This window comes from Macrobrachium rosenbergii, chromosome 31 (assembly GCF_040412425.1).
Source record: "Macrobrachium rosenbergii isolate ZJJX-2024 chromosome 31, ASM4041242v1, whole genome shotgun sequence".
NCBI lineage: Eukaryota > Metazoa > Arthropoda > Malacostraca > Decapoda > Palaemonidae > Macrobrachium > Macrobrachium rosenbergii.
In genome coordinates, this window is record NC_089771.1 from 13,991,467 (window position 1) to 14,000,383 (window position 8,917).

Below are 8,917 nucleotides of genomic sequence, written 5' to 3' on the forward strand. Positions count from 1 at the left end.
TCCTGTTTTTTTTATTGTACTTGCGATTTTGTCTGTATTTGCCGAATTCTTAGCTTTGTTTGAGAAATTGTCTCCCAGTCCATACTCGGATTTTCATAACAAATATCCTCCCGCCTGTTGGAAAACGCAATAACCTGCTCTCTTTCCAGCCCAGAATTCAGGCTCTATATGACTCTAAGGCTAATTCTATTTTAGTTTTGATGAAGAAATGAAGGTTCATGAGCAAAGGCCAGAATTAGAAATAAAATATACAAAATCAATTAATTCGTTACGAACATTTATTTGAAAAGGAATAAAAAGTATTTCGTAACAAAGATAAAGATTTCATGACATCAGATTGTTTAAAAGTCAAGAGGATCAACAGTCAGCTGGGGTTAATTTTCTATCTTTTATATATGTATTTTTTTTATTTTCATTTCGGACTTTTCATTTGACTAAACAAAAGTCAAGCAACTGTAAATTATTGTGTTGTTAGAAGAGCTTCATGAGATGTATACTACAAGCATGATTCATATCCAAAATATTAATAATTTAACATATATATATATATATATATATATATATATATATATATAACATATATATATATATATATATATATGTATGTATAAAATTTTGTGGGTATATATATATATATATATATATATATATATATATATATGTATAATATTTTTGTGTAGGTGTATATATATATATATAATATATATATATATATATATATATATATATATATATATATATATATATATATATATATATACCTCACCCATTTTACATCCATAACGTAACGGAGAAATAAAATTCATTTCAATTGTTTTAATTACTAGAACTGTGGGTTTTCATTCGCCTTCACAAACTCTCTCCTTCATTCCCAAAATGGTTAAGCCCTTAATCCTTCTCTCTGTTCAAATGACTGCCTAAGGCCTTGTTTCCAGGTGACCTTCGAAAATGCCTTCTTGACGGCGTCAGACAATGGCCGAGGGAGGAGCCAAAAGGAGAAATTTGGCGTCGCACCGTCCGGGCCATGGTAAACTCTCCACGAGGTCTGACTGGATGCCATGTGCTCAATATAGAAAACGAGATGAAGATTGACCTTTTACTACATCTATCTGGATGCCCAAGCATAATCCCCGAAGTTACAAATAGACGATGTAACTGCAGTTGAGAGAGAGAAGCAAGCAGAACTCCACCGAGGACAGATGTCCTTACCTTTGCCTGTCCCTTGTACCCTGCACGTGTTTGGCCCCAAGGTTCGAACCAGTATACTTTTGTAGTGGCATCCCCTTAATTCCCTCCTCCAGCATCGGCACCCTATTGAACGAGGAAATCGTCATCTTAATGAAGGTAATGTACTGCAATAAGGTTTCTTAGTCAGTCATGATCCCTATTATTCCTCTGTGTGATTTATTTTCTATTTCCATTGTGCGATCACCGTCAGTAATTTGTGTTGAAGCATCCAGTGTTAACGTAATTATGCATTTGGTGTTGAACTGGGTTATTTGGCAGCCTCTGTGCATTCCCTAAGTTCCCTTTGATTCTTGCAAGTAACCGTCTTGCATACGTTGCAGATAGGCCTCAGCTGTGGAACCACTTGGCTCTATCCTCATGTGCAGTGGCCTTGTGCCACCCCTAACTACCTCTCAGCGATGTCCCTGTTATGAAGACATCATCAGAGTAGAATATTCCTCCTGTGTAGGATTCATTCATTTAGCAGGCGCTTATTAATACTTGCCCAGTAATTCATCATTCTTCTCATCTGCGTTTATCATGTAAATATAATTAGTTAAGAGAACCCATGAGTTTATGTAATCTTCCCTCACATGAAGAAGGCCTTAAGCCACAGTATTTCCCTTGCTTTGTATGTTGACAAAATTGCCCTAATATTGAGTCAGTTGTGTAATATACAGTAGATTTCTCGATAATGTAAAGAACTCCCTGCGTTTATCTGCTGCCACCCAGAATCAAATAAATTATCAAGGGATATTTGTAGCAATATATATATATATATATATATATATATATATATATATATATATATATATATATATATATATATATATATATATATAATTGTAAGGACCACAATGCCCTCTTTACTTCTTGTATTCTTCACACTTTCTTTGATATGCTTGTCACCACCACAAAGCCTTATGGCTCCAATGCAAGAATGTAAGGTAACTGTGATGTCCGCAGCAGGTTTCAAACCCGCAGCCAAAGAAAGGGAGAATGAGGTCACGTTGCCAACCTGACCATGTACACACACACACACATATATATATATATATATATATATATATATATATATATATATATATATATATATATATATATATATATATATATATATATCTATATCTCTATATATATATATATCTATATATATATATATATATATATATATATATCTATATATATATATATATATATATATATATATATATATATATATATATATATATATATATTATTGCCTGCAATTTGGCATTTACCTTGTACTTCAAAGATATTCCTCTAATCTTTTTCATATCTTACTGAAATTCCGCTTGACAAGAAAATTCTCAAAACAGCTAAGAAGATTTCGTCTTTAGATACAAACATTCTTTATTCACTCACTCGATTCTGCACAAAAAAAAAAAAAGTTGCCCTTACAAACAACCGTCTGGCAAAGTAAACACGAAAGTTTATCTAAGCTTCACCAGTGTTTGAGATACAATTTCCACTGCGTAATTCTTTCTGTTTACTGTCATGGGAATCTGAACAAATTTATGGACAGGATCTACAGTTTTTTTTATTAAATATTATTACTGGATTTGTTTTTTTAATCGTTTGGGAAAAGTGAACTTATCTGTCACAACGGCGTTTTCCTTTATTATTGTGTTAATCGTCTGAAATAGTTTATTTGTCATAACAAAGGATAATCAGAATGTCTTTGTTTATCAGTTTCCGTAGAAACAAAAAAAGCTTATTTAATCCACTAAGGATGCTCAGAATATATTTACGTATCGCTTTTTATTCTGATTCCAAGATCAGTTTTCATAAAAGTTAAATAAGTTTATTTAATCCAATAAAATTATCTACTTACGCAGAATGAGAAATTAAATCTTGCGATTTAAAATCATATCTAGTGGTTTTCTAATTATTGGAACAATCTGATTTAAACTTGAAACTTACACATAAAATATCCATCTATATTATCGCCAGTCATATCTGTGCATTTTCTTCCAAGAATCTCCACTCTTCTCCAGCTTACCATGTCACAGTTCTCATCTGAGTTCAAGTGGGTGAAATTTGTTATGTAAGTTGAAATTGTTAACTGCGTTAAATAGATGAATAGCATAAAAGCTACAGAAGAAATATATTAGACAACGAGTGGTTCGTGGCGGTAGGTTTCCGTTTCCTAATATTAACAGCTATGACTTGTTTGTCAATTTTTCACCAGTTGCATTTGAACAGAGACCTTTCACATTCTCAGTTAATCCCTGATCCCCTTTTCCTGCCGAGAGCAACCAAGTTTGCTGAACAGCAGCACTAATATGCAGTCAATGTGCCTCCCTGTGGAACTTCTCAGTTCCAGAGGTCCTGTGTTCCTCACACCGTTGGACTGTGGAACAGTCTCCCTGAGGATGTGGCGCAATTGGAACTTCAAAAGTTCGAGCGAAGATGGAATGCCTTACTACCCTAATACTATTCTTCTTGCATTTTAATACATTTTTATCAATTTATTAATTAATTAATTTTCCTTTTTTTTTGTAAGTGAGATCTCTTTTCGTGTTTCCCTTTACCTCCTTTTACTTCTTTTCTAAATATTCTTTGGAAGCTTGAATTTCAAGTCAGTGGCCCCTGTGAGCTTTTCCCGTGTGAACAGGGTTCATCTTCTGAATAATAATAATAATAATAATAATAATAATAATAATAATAATAATAATAATAATAATAATAAAATAACAATTGAGTATTCAAATTACTTTGGAAAGGTTTTAAGGTTTTAATAAGAGAGAGAGAGAGAGAGAGAGAGAGAGAGAGAGAGAGAGAGAGAGAGAGAGAGAGCAATCTTAACCTAAAAAGCAGGGTAGTCCAATCTATATTCATGCGAAAAAAAATCTTAATAATGAGTAAGCGTCTTCTTATCAAAACTGCAGCTGTGCGTGCGGAGAGAGAGAGAGAGAGAGAGAGAGAGAGAGAGAGAGAGAGAGAGAGAGAGATTTAATCCATCTTTTCGTAAGAAGCAGCAACAGCAAGCGGTTCATCTATATTCATGCAAAAGGTGCCTTTTGAACCGTGTGTCTCCGGCCACGGGTGGGTAAGATAAATTTTGGAGACTTGGTCCAATTTACCTGGAGGTAACCAGTTATCGGGTTCGACCCAATCTACGAAATTATTTATCTTCGGGGATTAATATTCACGTACGACAGGGATTTATATGGTCCTTTAATGTCGTGATATCGAATCTTTAAACAGATAAATCGCGAGGACTCATTCTATGAAGAATCATATCTGTGTAGGTATGTAGTCATGATTCTCTTTTATATTACCGTCTTTTTTGAGGATATGGTTATTCATGAATTACGGCTACCAACACTAACGTAAACCTTGATGAATGAGTTAACTCATCTGACGACTCGATGAGTAATTACATAGGAATTATGAATCATGGGTCACTTTCCAATCAAAATTTAACTGATTTTTTTAAGCGTACTTAGTGAAAGAAGTACATTGCATAACACCATCAGTTTTTCATAATGGTGTCAATCTAGTGGGTTGGTAGACATGATCCGCACGGCTCGCCTCTCTCTCTCTCTCTCTCTCTCTCATGCTAAATATCCTACATCTTGTGTGTAGAAATTAAACCCTGTTTACAAAAGTAGTTTATTCTACAAATCTAACATATGACAGGTTTAAAAAAAAAAGGAAAATAAGCACAATACTAAAATGAAAAGAAAAATGTAAATAAATGTCTTCTCAACATTTTATCAGTCACAAGGACTGGAAGTGTAATTCTTCCCATCTCAACCCCCCAAATACTATTCAGTCTCCATTCTAACTTTTTGTCTTATGTCACCAGTTCACTTACGCAGCCACTTTCCATAGTGGCCATGGGCATGTGCATGTGCCTAACTACCCATGACTATCCATGAACATGAAACATCTGTAGAGAGGAATCATCTCCCATTAGTACTGAAACCACCTTAGTTCACCTAACGCCATTACACAACACAGAAAGAAAGAAATGTTAAAAGAAATGATAGCAAAGTGATTAGTCACAAAAATGTGAAGTCACTATTTGTCATTTAACACTCACCCTTACAGCAGGGGAACTTGAGCCCCAGAGCCTTCACAGTTCTTCTCACTTGGATCCTCCAAAACGAAAGTATCAAATATTTCTACAGTTCCAAACACTCTCCCTTGAGAGCCACTTGTTTTCAACACACAAACGCACAAACCTCACTTTCCCGACACACCCATATCCAGATCTTAACTGGGCAACGCTTCGAGAACATTCGATACAAAGTGCTGAAGAGCACTCCCGCCACGTGTCGCTGACATGGCTGTATCCAAGAGGGCCCTTCATTGCAGGACCCCGTGCTAAGTGAGCAAATGAAAAAGCATTCACCCATGCGCTGAAATGCGCGAAATGCTGCAAAACACTACATTGTCATGTAGTGCCCAAAACACACACACACACACACACACACACACACACCACACACATATATATATATATATATATATATATATATATATATATATATATATATATATATATATATATATATATATATATATAGTTAGATTTGGTTGTTGTTATATTTAAACGATCGTATTAGGGTTGTTTGCCTGTTTCTCCGTCTTCCCATTGTTTTCGTTAATTTGGCAAGTTAACGACTGTCTTGAAGAGCAGCGTTAGTCAGGTTTTGGAAAGCAGATCCGTAGATTCTTGACAATATTCCATCGAGAACACATCAGCAGCAATTTTGGAGTATCACCTCCTGGATGGCAATAACAGCAATGACAGATTGGGGGTATTACCTGATTGATGGCGATGGATTTGTTGCAGCAGATGTTGACCTCTGAGGAGGATGTCAATGCAGTTCCTGAGGACGTGATGGTGGCTAAACCACACTTTCCTGTTCAGAATAAGTACTCCATGGCAGTTAGGAAGCTGTCGCATCGACATTGTGATGTTCGATGATCATCCTTGAGGATCTTGGATGGTGGCTCTGGTTACTATTTACTTGGCGATGAGCAAGTGTATGCCTCTTTTGGTTTATGGCATATCGTTAATTATACGTTATGGTTGAGCAAGAGTAATGGCTCTTGTTGTATTTGGTGTATTATCAATATTATTGTTATTTGAGTAAGAGTAATGACTATTGTGTACGGTGTATTATCACTATTATTCTTATTGATGAGCAAGTGCTGCTCTTTTGATGATTTATTACTTTTATATTTAGTATTGCTGCTGTGTTAATTATTATGGTATGTTGGTCTTTTCTGCTAAGTGTTAAAATGATGTTAAGGGTTATTTTGAATATTTTTATTTTGGCCATTTTTTATCTTTTTGAAGTGGAATATGGTTATTTATGGTAATGATTATTGTTTAACTGTCTCTGTGCTTTCTAAAACCTGGACTCATATGTACATTTGTAAGATATTTATGTATAATAAATTAGATATAATGTACTAGGTATTTTCTTTGGCTCCCTCCCTCTTTGGTTGTTGCAGTCCATCAGTCTATTCCAGTCCCATACTACGTATACTTATGAACCTGTTGGCCCCACAGAAAAGAGTTTGTGACAATATATATATATATATATATATATATATATATATATATATATATATATATATATATATATATATATATATATATATATAAATACTACAGTATTGTAGTATTTCGTATTTCACATTAGTATATATATATATATATATATATATATATATATATATATATATATATATATATATATATATATATATATATATATATATATCACACATTACAGGAGGTGAAAAAATAAGGGACGGGGTGTAGGTCTGACTGGTTTCGACTTTATTTCAAGCCATTGACAAAGGACTGATACAGAGTATAAGAATTCACAAATATATATACTACAGGAACAGTACTGACGAACATACACAACTGTTACAGACTACATATCCACCCACCCACCAGTGTTGAGGTAGGAGTGGCCTTTCCTACCTCGACACCAGCCGGTGGGTGGATATGTAGTCCCTTACAGTTGTGTATGTTTGTCACTACTGTTCCTGTAGTATATACTGTATATTTGTGACTTCTTATACTCTGTATCAGTCCTTCGTCAATGGCTTGGAAATAAAGTCGAAACCGGTCAGGACCTCTTATTTTTCACTATGTAATGTGTGATAAATGAATCACGTAAAAAGTGATAATAATCATGTATGTATATATATATATATATATATATATATATATATATATATATATATATATATATGTATCCTATGTATATATATATATATATATATATGTATATAAATATATACTGTTATGTCGTGCTGCCATGTGTTTGGAAAGGTGGCTCTAACTAGGATTTCTGATCACTACAAGTTAAAAGTGAAAAATACTCAAAATTACCAATACATGAAAGGATTGGAGGTAAACTTAAGGTGTACACTAAATAGTATAATTCACTAATTCAATCAGAAGATAAAATATGTACAGGAGCTATCAATAGAGCCCCGTGGCACTGTCAAGAATTACGTTACTTAAAAGAATCACAAATTACTCAAGCACAGTGCCACAACCGCAAATATTTACACACTAGGTCTTTCATAGGCTGAAAACAACAGATATCAGGGAAGATCCAAAGGATGCACAGTAGGGGGTACGATGAGCGAAAACGTTGCACTGTTGATAGTCCAGATATCTTAACCGGATATGGCTCCTGGATATGCAGGAAGGTGGCACCGTTGATCTGCAGCTGACACCACACAACAGGGACTCGATATCATGGATCTGAAAGAGCAGGAAGTTGAAAGCATACGAATGGAATCGAGTAAACTGACAGTGAACTCATGTAGGCAAAATATTAGGACACTTTCATACGTGATAATAACAATTCCACCACAATCAAAATCACAGGAATCTCTGAGGGAAAGGAACAGGAATATGGTTACAGGAATCAGGAGAATAGGCATATAAGCACAGGTAGGATATAGTTAAAGGGCCGACAAACAACTTCCAATCACATTACCTTAGGTCCATGGACAAGACGTGAGGTTCGTATAGGCAGGTTTCTGCCGTAGGGCATCAGCGGAAGCATTGTCACTCAAGGTTCCACACTAGAGGAAAATTTGACAAAGTGTAGGGGCGCTGGAAGGCTAGTAGGGCATCAGTGCGCAGAGGTGAGTAGCTGGGTATGGCAATCTTCAGCTTAGCAGCATAGAAACTACTTCAAGTAGGACTCAAGCATAGTCTCTCGGTGACTTCTGGACAGGGGGACATTGTCAGGTAATTCAGCAGGGTGATGTCTGTGGGAGGCGGCTAGCAGGAGTCCAGCCATGTGAAGTCAGGACAGTAGACTAGCAGAGCAGCGTAAGGTTGACCAGCAGGAATGTGTGTGTGTGTGTGCGTGTGGTCCCAGGAGGGTGATGCCGTAGAGTGGCGTTGTATAGGTAACTAGCATGGGGTATACTAGCAGTGTGTCTTCTGAAGACGGTTGAGCAGAATGTCTACAAGCAGGGAGACACCTGAAGGGGAACTTGCATAGGTTATGCTAGCAGTGTGACTTCTGAAGAGGGACTAGCCAAGAATGGTTTGTCGGGGCCAGTATATATACCAAAATTGGCGCTGGCGACCGTTGTATTTTGACACTTCTGACAGCCTCTTCTTAATGGGTCCTCCATTGTTCTCCTCGCAGGGCGTGATGTTAAT

At 35.7% G+C, this 8,917-nt stretch overlaps 1 protein-coding gene across 3 annotated transcripts in view; it reads right to left on the minus strand.

Moving 5' to 3' along the window:
- LOC136855369 (uncharacterized) overlaps positions 1–8,917 on the minus strand; it is a 128,441-nt gene that overhangs the window by 38,134 nt on the left and 81,390 nt on the right. The window contains exons 4-5 of one of the 3 annotated variants that reach the window (XR_010858000.1): positions 8,238–8,917; positions 7,652–7,999 (exon numbers count right to left, since the gene is read on the minus strand). The exon at positions 8,238–8,917 is cut by the window's right edge and continues 12 nt beyond it. The exons of the other annotated variants lie outside the window; for them this stretch is intronic. The gene's annotated coding sequence lies outside the window, so the exon portion shown is untranslated. Of the gene's footprint in view, positions 1–7,651; positions 8,000–8,237 lie in introns of those variants that run through there. 3 annotated transcript variants of the gene reach the window in all.